Raw genomic sequence first — 13902 nt, 5'->3', positions numbered from 1 at the left:
AGGAAGACAGAGACAAGGAGTGTTGTAGTAAAGATACAAACTCCAATGCCTTAATACTACTGCTCCACGTAATAATCCATAACCCTGTGTAATTATCATTGATGTGTTTTGTGTACTCAAATTGTTCTAATCCTCATCCTTTCCGATCCATGTACTTATCAGCTGGATCCTAACAAGTTCAAACTTTTGGAACTCTACTCGTAGATTCCTGATACGTTAAAACACTCGAGCGGTAGATATCCGTTAATTTTAATTTTCATAAAATTAATTTAAGATCGTTTTCTTATTCAATCCTAATGATAACAGAGACAAGGAGCCTGAGAAATTGTAGTCAAATACAAAATCCAATTCCTTAGCGCTACTAGTAAATTGTAGTGAAATACAAAATCGAATTCCTCATTATCACCACCGCTCCATGTAATAATCCTTGACCGAGTTCAATTATCATTAGTCTGTTTTATGTATCCAAATTGCACCAATCCTTCCAGAATTTTGAGGATGCATTGAATTATCAACTGAATCCTAACAGGTTTGGAACTTTTGGGACTCTAATCGTAGATTCTTGAGATGTTAGAACAGTCGAGTATTAGGTATTCATCTATTTTAATATCATAAAAAAATTATTGAGATCCACATCTTACCCAATCGTGGTGATGACAGAGACAAGTAGTCTTAGAAATTGTAGTAACATACAAACTCCAATGGTACGGCTACGGTTACATGTAATGATCCTTAACCAAGTAAAATTATCATTAATTTGTTTTGTGTATCCAAATTGTCTTGATCCTTTCTAGGATCCACGTACTTATCAGCTGAATCCTAGCAAAGTTTGGAAGTTCTGGGATTTTGATTGTAGATTCCTAGTGTCAGGTATCCTTTTATTTTGGTACCATAAAATTCGTTACAGATCAAGTTCTGATTCTATTCCGGTGATGACACGGACAAGGAGTCTAGGAAATTGTAGTAAGATACAAACTCGAATTTGTTAGTACCACTGCTGCATGTGATAATCCTTAACAGAGTGAAATTGTCATTATTATGTGTTTAAATTAAACCAATTATTGAGTGGGTGGATGAACCACGCAATACTTTTGAGATATGTCTAAATTTACCCCTCACTAAATCTTAGTATTAGAGAATCCAATAGCTAACATTTTTGTGAATGTGCAATGATTGAAGTAGACCCGTTCTACTGAATCAAGTTAATAATATTATATCAGTCGTTTTAGGCCGGATAAACAAGTACTCGTTTATTTCGTGAAAAATATTATGTTTTTGAAAAATATTTTCCGGAAGTCATTTTATAAAATATATTTTTTTTCCGGTGTTTAAAGGCTTTACATCAATAGGCGGCTCATCTTTTCGACAAAACTCATTTAAGGGCTTTTTCTTAAGGGTTAATACCACGAAAAACCCTAAACTGGTACACTTGTGACACATTTACCCCAAACTATTTTTTTGACCATAAAAAACCCCAAACTGGTACACCTGTGACAATTTTACCCCGAACTATTTTTTTGACCATAAAAAACCCCAAACTGGTACATCTGTGACAATTTTACCCTGAACTTACCATAAAAAACCCCAAACTGGTACATATGTGACAATTTTACCCTGAATTAAAATTTTAATATTATTTTTTATTTTTTTCGAATATTTATTTATTTTTTTTTATTTTTTTCCTTTATTTTTTTTTTCTTTATCTTCAAGCTCTGGCCGGTCGCCGGTCCGGCGACCGGCCAGAGGCGGAAGCCGGCGAGGGCCGTCCTCGCCGGCGTCGAAGAGAGAACCGCCCTCGCCGCGTCGGGCGAGGCCGCCACCACGCCGGCGTCAGCCGAGCGAGCCGCCCTCGCCGCGTCAGCGCGCCGCCCTCGCCGGCGTCGGGCGAGGGCCGCCCTCGCCGCGTCGGGCGAGGGCCGCCCTCGCCCGCCCGGGGCTAAGGGCGATCCTCGCCGGTATCGGGGCGAGGCGCCCTCGCCGGATCCGCGAGCGACCCTAGCTGCGTTGGCGAGGTTGCCCTCGCCGCGTCGGCGAGCGGCATCCTCGCCGGCGTCGGGCGAGGGCGACCTCGCCCGAGCTTAGGCGGGCGACCCTCGCTGCGTCGGGTGAGGGCTGCCACTACTGCAGCCGAGCTTGCCTCGCCGGACTTCGGGCGAGCGGCCCGCTGGGCGGGTGAGGACGGCCCTCGCTCGAGGTCGGGCGAGGGCCGCCCTCGCTAGATCCGGGGAGGGTCGCCCTTGCTTGGGTCGAACGAGGCGGCCCTCGCCGGCCTTCCTTCCTACGGCCGGTCAGCCGGACCGGCGACCGGCCAGAGGTTGAAGTGAAGAAAAAAAAAACAAAAGAAAAGAAAAGAAAAGAAAAAAGAAAAAATTCAAAAAAATTCAAAAAATAAAAAAAAATAATATTAAAAATTAGTTGGGGTAAAATTGTCACATGTGTACCTTGGGGTTTTTGTGGTATGTTCGAGGTAAAATTGTCACAATGTACCGGTTTGGGGTTTTTATGGTCAAAAAATAGTTTGGGGTAAATGTGTCACAAGTGTACCAGTTTAGGGTTTTCCGTGGTATTAACCCTTTTCTTAATAATTTTGTCTCCGACCAAAAAAAAATAATAATTTTGTCTTGACATAAGCAAAATTACTAAAATATCGTACTAGGTATCACATCAGCCTGTCGGGGTCAAAGGTTTTTTTTTTCTTTTCCTCCTGCTTTATTCAGAATAGGCGAGTTACATGGTCAAACAACAAAAGGCACGTATTATCATTTTTCTGAAAAATAATTTTTTGAAATTTTTTTTCAAAAATATCAAACTTTTCGTGAAACAAATACAGTCTTTATAATTTCGTGTCTTTATGTTTTCCAATTGCATTTAAACCGAAGCAATCTTGCAAGTGAATTAACATTTAAGTATGTGATTACTAGTTGAAGGAACACCGTTGAACAATATTGAGTTAAAAATTTGAAAATAATTAGATGCTCCAAGTCTCACTTGTTGAGAATTTCATTATTATTTCCAAAGAAAGATACATTGACAATGGTCATCAATCAATCAGTGGTTAATTTGCACACACAGTTCATGTAATGCATATATCTTAACACGGTCGCCAAATTTTTTTTTTTTTGAGATCTTGAAGTAGATTTCATTTGATTTTCTGAATCAACATGAGTTAGTTAACGGAAAAGTTGTCCGAGCCTTTGTGTGTTTAGATGAATTCCATGTAAAATTTAGTGTTGCATAGAAGATTGATCCTTTGCTGGAACAACCATATAGGACGTGGGCTACATATGAATTATTTGCATAACTTAAGATTTTCTTTAGCGAAAATGAGAGATAATTTCGGTGACATACCTTTAATTAGCAGATGATATTGACATCACGAAAGAATATTGAGTGGCATCTCGCTATAAACATAACCTCAACTTCAACAAGTAAATAATGAGGTGTCCGAAATTCTTTTGGTCCTCGACTAATATCTCAAATTTACATTATCTCAACACTATGAAAAGTTTATCGAAACAATGTTGGCCCCCAAATCCTGCGCCATAACTATATACAATATATGTTCGAATTGATGTTAAAGTTAGGCCCATTCTATTTTATATTTATAGGTGAAAATGGATATGAGTTGAGCTGGAGTTTTGAAATAGACGCTCTTCACTCCGGTTAGAGCATAAATCCACCGACGCCTCTTGATTCGTGAATCGTCACGACGTGTCCGTATAAAACAATTAACCGTCTCTGATCAAGAAGATCATATCCTTTTATTGCACATTGACAACAAATGACAAGAATGAAAGAACAAAGTAGCTAACTTGTCATCTCCACTCATAAGAGTCCTTTTGTCCTTGTCCGGTTTTCTCCTTTCGAAACAGATTGGTCTTGACCTTCATTTTGGAGTCGTATGGTTATATCAACCCGCTCGCATAAGGCACGCTCGTCTGAGGCAACCAGTTGTCCCCGAGCAAGAAGCTCGGCACCGTGAAGTTTGCTGCATCCGTGGCGTTGATCACGTGGTACCCAGGCCACGTGACCCGGTTCGTGGTGTTCGATCCGAGCCCAGTATTGTTATACTCGGTGTAATATAGTGCTCAGAGCGAAGTCCTCATCCCAGATTTGCCACCCGGCGGGATTAATTAGACTATCCATGAAGCTTTGCATGTACACTGCCTTGAGTACTGCTTCCAAGGCCTACCCAAATATGTCTGCACAGAGGTATTGTTTGAGGCCAAGTCGTCAGCCGCCCTGATGGTGCAATTGTGAATGAACGTGCTTGTGTTTTGGTTCACGTCCATTCGCCCCTGGGTGGTGATCATGTTGGATTGGCCACTTATTGGGAGGCGAGGGTAGAGGTTACAGTTTTGGAAGACGACGGCTGCGTTGCCAAAGATGAAGTCGATTGTGCCATAAAAATCGCACTCCCGATAAAACTGCCTTAGGGAGTGTGTATAAAGAGTTTATTGGTACGTCTCGAAGCTGCAGCTGTAGAACACCGATAGGTCAGCTCCACTACGGACGACCACAGCTTGGTACTTCTACGGCCCGGCCGTGTTCCGGAAGGTCATGTTTACTGCCACGAAATTTGGTGCTACCACGGCTGCAATAGCAATTATGAATACATGAGATCGATCTCTATCGTTATGATAGAGTTTAGAGATAATTAATCTTAGTCTAACTATATCAAATCCAATTGCGGAGACATGTTAGTTAAGGCGGAAAAAAGTGCTAAAAAAGTCATAAATCTATTGCACTTGTGTCAATTCAGTATTAGATTTTTCAATTATTGACGATTTGCCAATGTAGTCCATTCGACCAGTTTTGGTCAAAAATCGCTAACATGAACGTCATCCGTCCTACGTGGCATGATTGGCTCTAATGCGGACAAATTTTACAAAGTTTTAATATTTTTTGATTTTTTCTTTTCTTTTCTTTTTTATTACAACTCTGGGTTGGCGAGGGTCACGCCTTTGCCTGTTGGTTGGTGAGGTCACGAGGCCACATTTGGGAAAAAAAAGAAAGGAAAGATAAAAAAAGAAAAAAAGTAATAAAAATTTAAAAATTTTATCCACATCAGTGCCGACTTTACCACATAGGATGCCTCGAATCCATGTTATCAATTTTTGGCTAAAATTGGCCGGATGGATTATATTGGTAAATTGTTAAAATGTTTATGACTAAATGACACAATTGAAAGATTTATAACTGAATTGGCACAAATGCAATAAGTTTAAGGCTCCGTTTGTTTCGCGGAAAATAACTTCCAGGAAAATATTTTTCGGATTTTCCGGTGTTTGTTTCATGGAAAATAAACTAGCCATGGAAAATATTTTCCCTCAATGGACAAAACACCTTCAAAAGTGGGGAAAATGTTTTCCTCTTTTATTCATTCTTTCATCATTCATTATAATTATTTTTATTTAATTTTTTTGAAATTCTAATATTTTATTATTTTTAATTATCTTTATTTTTTATTTTTCTTTTCTATCTTCTTCTCGGCCGGCCGCCGGCGAGCTTGAGCCTCGCCAGAACAGGCGAGATTCAGCCTCACCTGTGGACGATCACTAGCCGCTGCCGGCCGAGAAAGAATAAGAAGGAAAAAAAAGAAAAGAAAAAAGAAAATTAAAAATATTTTTTAAAAATAAAAATAAAAATTATTAAAAGTAGTGCAAGGTGGAAAATATTTTCCATACCGAACAACGGAAAATATTTTCCGAGAATTTTTTATATTTCAACCGAACACCGGAAAATTGTGCCATTTTCTAGGAAAATGGCTTCTTGGAAAATATTTTCCAGAAACATAACATTTTCCGCGAAACGACAGAGCCTAAGACTTTTTTGATACTTTTCCCAGTTGAGACAGCATAATTCAAAATTAATTTAGTTGGTGAACCACCCAATACTTTAATAATGAGTTCCCTGTCCCTCTTCCCGTCATGGAAAAGTTTAAATGAGGAACCCAATAAACTATTATGAAACTTCAAAAATCCTTTTTTCTAAATTCTTTTTAGGTAGAAAGAAAATCACTTATATCCAATTGATCAAATACATATATAGCACCTACATTACGCTAAGGTTGCAGAGAATGCAAAGTGCAAAGTGCAGTCATACCAAATGTTGCGGAGTTAAACGTGGTCCACCCATCGGCCGTGCTCCGGTTGCCAGTGATCACCGTCTGATTGATGCTGTCTCCGATCATCATGAGATAATTCTTGTTGTTGGCAATGGACACATACTCCTCGTAAATACCGGCGGTCACATATATCAAGAAATACCCACTTGTGCCGTCAGTGTTGTTCGGAGCTGTAGTGATCGCATCGTTGACGGTTATAAAGTTCCCGGTCCCATCTTGGCTTACCACCATGATGTCGCTGACCAAGACCGAATCATCCCCACTCAATTGAAGGAGTGGCCTCCTCGTCACTGAGTCGTAAATTTCTCGTGTTCAACTCGACATCTTGAATGACATGCGGCCGTTCTGGAACGGTAGCTTCCGGCTCTTCGGCTGCCATGCGCCAGCACCACCCTTACCCTTCTTCTTTTTCAGGACCCAGGCCCTCATGAAAAGCACAAGCGAGATGCTATATAGCTTGGTGTCGTCGGCAAGCGGCACGGAGAGGCTTTTTGTCATGCTCCATGCTGAGGCAGTCGATTGGAGACCATCGAGGCACGTCATCTCATTGGTCAAAATTGCACTAAGTAGGGTTTGAATGTCGTTAGCCTTGAGCGTCGGGAGGGCCGAGCTTGTTGCATCGATGGCCTGAAAGGAACTGAGGAGGAAGTTGAGGTTGAGCGAGGCAAGGAAGCGGCAATCCTCACGGGCGCGGAGGGTAGGAATAGTGAGGGAGGCCTGCCTGGCGAGGTACTTGTCAACCAGGGCGAGGAAATTGCGGGCCTGCGAGAGGGACTTGTGCACGGAGGAGCGGCCGTAGTAATAGATGTCCCCGCTGTCATTGCTTGGCAGGTTGGATCTGCAAATGGAAGGGTAAGGAGTGTGTCAAAGGATATCAAATCTGGAATCTAATATTCAGCAGATCTATAGCAATCATTCTCGATATTCAGCAATCGCTCCTGATATTCAATGAATCTCTTGCAATCACTCCTTGATTTCTTTCTAATTTATTGTTGTTTTGTTTATACCCTTAACTTCTTATAAATAGAAGCTGAAAAGAGAGATAAAGATGTACAAAAACATTCATAAAAATTACAATATAGTTTTACGTTTTTAACATGGTATTAGAGTTTTCTAGCTAAAGCTTTCTTTTATTCTCAAATGGCATCCTCACCTTCTTCAACATCTGCTTCGATCTCAAGTACCATCCCTGGCTTAACAACCTAGGTACTTGGATCCACAGCCACTGGAATTCCTGCAAATTCCATCTCCTGTCCAGCAATTGGAGTCAAGCTCACAGGAGACAATTTTTTTATTTGGAGGGCACGCTTATTACCGTGTCTTCGAGCAAGCAAACTACTACCAATTGTAGAAGGATCTTCAGTATGTCCACCTAGCCAAATTGTGCAAACAGCAAATGGAACCACAACCACTATTCCGAACCCAGCATATGACGAGTGGGTAACACGCGATCAAATTGCACTTGGGTGGATTCTTAGAACGACATCCGACGCCATCGTCGGTCAGCTTTCGAATTTCAACACATCCACAGAAGCATGGGAATTCCTTGGTACATCTTATGCTGCTCATAATCTTGCTAGAGCAACTCATCTTAGAATGCAGCTGCAAGCTCTTCGGAAAAGTAACCAAACAGTTACGGAATTTCTTCAACAAGCCACTGTTCTTGTAGACCAACTTGCTTCGATTGACGAGTCATGAGTATCAAACTCACATTTTTCGTGGATTGGGAGCCGAATATCAAAGCCTTGCAGTATCCATATCAGTGCAAAGTCAAAATCAAACAATGACTAGAGATGCCCTTCACGGTCTCATATTGTCCCATGAAGCACGCTTAGACCTCATGGAGTCTACTGTTGCTCCACCGGCTGCATTTGCTGCACATTTTGATGGGCCTACAATGGTTTCCTCACAACCTCAAAGATCACGACAACAACATGCTGTCAGATAGTCTCGAGGTAATGGGCATTCTTTCCAAAATCGGAATCAAGAAGGAAGAGACAAAAATTATCGAGGGGCTGGCCAACAATATCACAATCGGAATCTCAACACCAATTTCAATCCATGTTTTGGCAATAACCAGAGTCAGAGACGAAGCAATCTTCGGTGTCAAATTTGTAACAAACACGGTCACAGTGCCAATGTTTGCCGTGACAGATATCTTCAACATCCACCATCCGAATTTTCTCCTCAGCTCAACTTGGCTGAAATTCCTCCTCCACCTTCCATCTTCTCCAGTGAATCCTAGTATCCTGATTCTGGTGCTACCCACCATGTGACAAATAATCCTTCCGGTCTGTCTAATGTTCGGCCTTATTTTGGATCCCAACAAGTCACCATAGGTTACGGGTCCCATCTACCCATTACTCACATAGGTAGCTATGTTTCTCCTCATTTTCGTATGTCTAATGTTCTCATTGTTCCCATAATCAAAAAGAATTTGCTATATGTACGTCAGTTTTGTCAAGAAAACAACTGTGATTTCCTATTCTCATCAAACTCCTTTTTTGTGAAGTGTCGTCACGCAGGGAGGACTCTACTTCAAGGGGAAACTGATCAGGACCTTTATTCCATTCCAGCGTCTTCTTCGCAATTGTCATCTCCGTCCGTGTTCCAAGCCTCTGCAACCAATCTTGTTCGTATGTGGCACAACCGACTTGGTCATGCCGCCTTCTCAGTTGTTTGTCAAGTTCTTAATAAATCACCGGTGGCACTCTCACCGTGTCCTGCATGTATGTCTAGTAAGAGTCATAGTCAATTTCATGCACCCACCCATCATAGGTCTACCTTTCCGTTGCAGTTAATTCACTTTGATGTATGGGGTCTAGCTCCGGTAACCTCTACATCTAATAATCGGTATTATATTTGTTTTGTTGATGACTATTCCAAATTTACATGGCTATACTTGTTGCAATCTCGTGATTAATTCCTCTCCATTTTCTCTGTGTTCCTTAATTTTGTGGAAAATCAATTTTCCACCACAGTCAAAGCCATTCAGTGTGATTGTGCACGCGAATTTCTGTCGACCTCTTTTCAGCGTTTATTACAGGATCGTGGCATTCATCAAAGGACCTCGTGTCCTCATCAACATCATCAAAATGACACAGCTGAGAGAAAGCATCGCTATATTGTTGAAATGGGCCTTTCAATGCTTAACCATGCTTCTGTGCCGCCTCGCTTCTGGGATTTTGCATTTGAGACTGCAGTACATATTATCAATCGGCTGCCGACACCAGTTCTACAGAATCGAACACCATGGGAGACACTTCATAAAGTTGTTCCCTCTATTCAGCACCTCAAGGTTTTCGGGTGTGCAGTTTACCCCAATCTTCGATCTTATGCAAAGAACAAGCTCCAATCCAAATCTCATTTATGCATTTTTCTAGGATATCCATCATGCTACAAGGGCTACCGTTGCTATTCTCTAAGAGATCGTCGCATCTACATCACCAACGATGCAATTTTTGATGAGCAATTATTTCCCTTATTACCTCCGGTTCAATGAATGCTTGTCAAACCACTGTTGCGGCTTCAGAATGTCTTATTCTCCCTCCATTTTTGAACAAAAATGTGCAACAACCTTAGTCAATGGAGCGCATCTCTACTGCCCCAACTAATTTTCTTTCTCTTGTACAGGTTCAGCAAAATTCTCCAACACCTTTTTCAGAATCGGAGTCATCTTTGCTCCCAGATCCACCCACTACTGATGTTCAAAACGATAGTGACAGCACCTCCAACTCTCCTTCACCGCCAGCTGCCTCATCTCATCCTATGGTGACAAGGCGGCGGGATGGAACTTTGGCGCGGCGTCAACTTTGGGCTGATCACACTTATGGCCTGCAAACCGAAGCTTCCTCAATATCGACACCGACTTCCTTCACTCAAGCAAATAAAGATCCAGCATGGCGAGGGGTTATGAATGAAGAATACACTGCCTTGATGCACAATCAAACCTAGACCCTTGTATCTCCACCGAAATAGTGCAAACCCATTGGTTGTAAGTGGGTATTTCGAGTTAAGCTGAAGGCTGACGGATCCCTTGAAAGATACAAGGCTCGGTTAGTTGCCAAAGGCTTCAATCAACAAGAAGGGGTAGATTTCCATGAAACTTTTAGTCCCATGGTAAAACATGTAACGGTTCGCACCGTTATTTCTCTTGCCTTCAGTCAGGGATGGCAGCTTCGACAATTGTACGTGAATAATGCTTTCTCCATGGTCATCTTGAAGAGGAAATTTATATGCAGCAGCCTCCAGGCTTCGTCGACTCTACTCATCCTCACCATGTATGCTGTCTTCAACATTCACTTTATGGACTAAAACAGGCACCGCGTGCATGGCATCAACGACTAAGTTCTTTTCTTCTCTCTCTTGGGTTTCAAGTATCTCGCGCTGACTCCTCTTTATTTATGCTTCACTCGGCAGCATACAATGTCTTTCTCTTGGTATATGTAGATGATATAATTTTAACTGGGTCACCCTCAGCGTCTTTATCTGCTCTAATTGAATCCCTGCAACTAGAATTTACTATTAAGGACCTCGGTGAGCTCCATTATTTTCTCGGCATTGAATTGCAAAGAACTGACAAAGGTCTACTACTCCATCAAGGCAAGTATGCACACGATATTCCTCAACGTACCAATATGCAAGATGCTCGACCAGTCACGACTCCTTGTGTTACTGGTACTGACCCGTCTTTACTGTAGCACGGAGCTTTATTTAATGATCCTACCTTATATCGTAGTACTTTTGGTGCTCTCCAGTACCTTACCATCACTCGGCCGGATCTTGCCTGTGTGGTGAATACCGCGTGTCAGTTCATGCATGCTCCCACCGATACACATTGGCAGTTCGTTAAGCGTATTCTACGTGGTACTACTAATTATGGCATTCTGCTTACTCGCAGCTCTACTTGTCAACTACATGCTTTCTCCGATGCAAGTTGGGCAGGTGACCATGACACTCGTAGGTCTGTTGGTGGTTATAGTGTCTTTCTTGGATCTAATCTTATTTCGTGGAGCTCCCGTAAACAACGGACTGTAGCTCGCTCTAGAACCGAAGCGGAATTTAAGTGTCTAGCCGATGTCAAATGATATCAAATCTGGAATCTGATATTCAGTAGATCTCTAGCAACCATTCCCGATGTTCAGCAATCGCTCCTAATATTCAGTGAATCTCTTCCAATCACTCATTGATTTCTTTCTGATTTATTATTGTTTTGTTTATACCCTTAACTTCTTATAAATAGAAGCTGAAAAGAGAGATAAAGATGTACAAAAACATTCATAAAAATTACAATATAGTTTTACGTTTTTAACAGAGTGGACATGCTTATCGTCCCGATCGAGATGAGGCTGGTATAGACAATGTCGGCACGCGCAAAACCTAGAGGGGCCAAGGATGGAAGAATAAGAAGGGTAGGGAACAGCACGAAAGTGGGTGTGCTTGCCATTGCTAGAAAAAGAGATGGTTTAGAGAGTTGTGATTAATGGTGGATTAGGTTTAGTTTCGCTGGCTTTTATAGAGCGAGAGCGAGAGAGATGGTTATGTCTTCGTATTGTGATTGCTAGCCGGAGAATTTTTTAAAGTCAACCGCAACGGAATTCAGAGAAAAGGCGTATCGATCTCGAGCTAGCTTTCAATGCAAAATTTTAGGACACGAAGAAAGATGGGAAGTCAGGAGGGTGCGTGGGCCTTTGTTTGTTCCTTACCTTATATGGTTTTACCAGAAGAAACAACGTGTTCATTAATATGCTCGGACAAGAAAAAGCAAATCGAATCTACTATCATTCCCAAGCTGACATCTATATACTTGGTTTGGAGGAGGCGAATTTAGACATGAGAGTTAAAAACAGGATCCATCTATAGATCTTTCAAGGGCTTGCTGGGAAGAACTTTACTTTTCATAGCGTGCACAAGGCGCGGAAAACAGTTTCTACCAACACTAATCGTAAAGGAAATGTATGCATATTCATTTTTCGTGATTGCGCTCGCAATTTTTTACACGGTCCGAAAATGGGCTGCGGTAGACCTTCGGAACGGGCCATGGACACAAATTGGGCCATTACACCAAGCCATTTTGAGTAAAAGAACTTTCAAGAACCCCCTAACTTCAACTAAAGCCACAACAAGTCCAGCTTTCATTGTGAACATACTAAGCCCAAAACCCTGTATCCATTATGAACGAAAGTGGCCTATTTATCATCATGCTAACACTAAGCCCAAAACCTTTGTGACCGCACCATACGTCTATTCAGTATTCACTAAGTCTAGTTAAGTTTATCCGATAAACCCAATTAAACCTAAAGCTCATTAAACCCATAATTCAACACCTACAGCTATCTCAGCGTAGTCTTCCCCCATCTCACAAACACCTTCATCCTCCTTTTCCTTTACGGGCACGTTTAAATTCAATATATTTATTATTTGTTATCATATCTGGATATTCAGAGATTGTTTTATCATCATCAAATATGGGAAGATTGTTTGAAAAATTCCTTATATTATTTTTACGATGACCAAGACAATCAAAGGCTTTTAATGTGTATTAGTTGAGTAGTACCGGGTAGAGGTGGCCACGGTTCGGAACCGGCGGTTCCGGTTCGTGGCCAAGTGTGAACCGGAACCGGTTCCTATTTTTTTCTGTTTTTTTTCTTTTCCTTTTCCTTTTCCTTTTCCTTTTCTTTTTTTTTTCTTCCTCCGCGGCCGGCCATAGCCAGGGCCGGCGCGGAGGTCGCCGGCCTCTAGGCGAGGCGGCCCTCGCCGGCGTCGGGCGAGGCCGGCCCTCGTCTGGGCTGGGCGAGGCCGGCCTCGCCCGACGCCGGCGAGGTCGAGCCTCGCCCGGAGGCCGGCCTCGCCCAGACGCCGGCGAGGTCGAGCCTCGCCGGTTGCGGCGAGGCCGAGCCTTGCCGGGCGTCGGGCAAGGCCGGCCTCGCCCGGCCCGAGGCGAGCCGGCCTCGCCCGCCGCGCGAGATCGAGCCTCGCCCGATTGCGAGGCGAGCCGAGCCTCGCCTCGCCCGGCCTCGCCCGGCCCGGGCGAGGCCGCCCTCGCCCACGCCCGGTGAGGGCCCCTCGCCCGGCCGCCGCGACCTCCGCGCCGGCCCGGCCATGGCGCGCCCGGCCCGGCCATGGCCCGCCGGCGGCGCGGAGGAAGAAAAAAAAATTAAAATATAAATTATAATTTTAAAAAACAGAAACAAGGAAAAAAGACAAAAGAGAAAAAGGAAAAACAGAAAAGGAAAAGGAAAAGAAAAAGAAGAAAAACAGAAATGAAAATAAAAAAAATTAAAAAAATACTATTGTTGTGATAGAACATTATTCAATATAAATTGTGATTAAAATGTAAATTGTACTCAAATTTGGGGACAAAAAGACAAGAGAGAAAGAGAGGGCTTCAACTTAATAAATTATCATTAAGCACATTACAATTCGTTACAATGATCTTAAAAAAAAAGGAGTACAATATATATACTCTAAAATTATCCCTAAACCTAAGCATTCCGTGCGCAGGGGACCAGAGGTCACATATCGTCGGATTATATTTCCGTTTCCCTAAGTTCACGTGGGCGTACCCGGTATGAGAAACAAGAGTTCCCGAAATATTTGCCAACTCCAATAGTTCTTTTACCCTCAATCATCACTACCCGTTCCATCTACCGATAGTGGCGTGCGGTAGTATCTCCGTCGTTAAAGAATTCGAATTCATTATTCCGATCTATCTCTTGTTGCCGGTATTGAGCCTTCGTCCAATCAGCAACACAAGCTTGCATCTCCACTGATTC

The 13902-nt window shown here is 42.5% G+C and overlaps 1 pseudogene; it reads right to left on the bottom strand.

Annotated features, from left to right (window-relative positions):
- Positions 1 to 3905: 3905 nt before the first annotated feature.
- On the bottom strand, positions 3906 to 11573 carry LOC130140262 (probable pectinesterase/pectinesterase inhibitor 7; annotated as a pseudogene).
- Positions 11574 to 13902: the final 2329 nt, after the last annotated feature.

Source organism: Syzygium oleosum, unplaced genomic scaffold (assembly GCF_021117445.2).
Source record: "Syzygium oleosum isolate NSW1041296 unplaced genomic scaffold, Sole_v2.1 Sole_v2.01, whole genome shotgun sequence".
In the NCBI taxonomy this organism is placed as follows: Eukaryota; Viridiplantae; Streptophyta; class Magnoliopsida; order Myrtales; family Myrtaceae; genus Syzygium; species Syzygium oleosum.
Note: the sequence above shows the minus strand (reverse complement) of the source record. Positions and strands in the feature narration are given on the sequence as shown.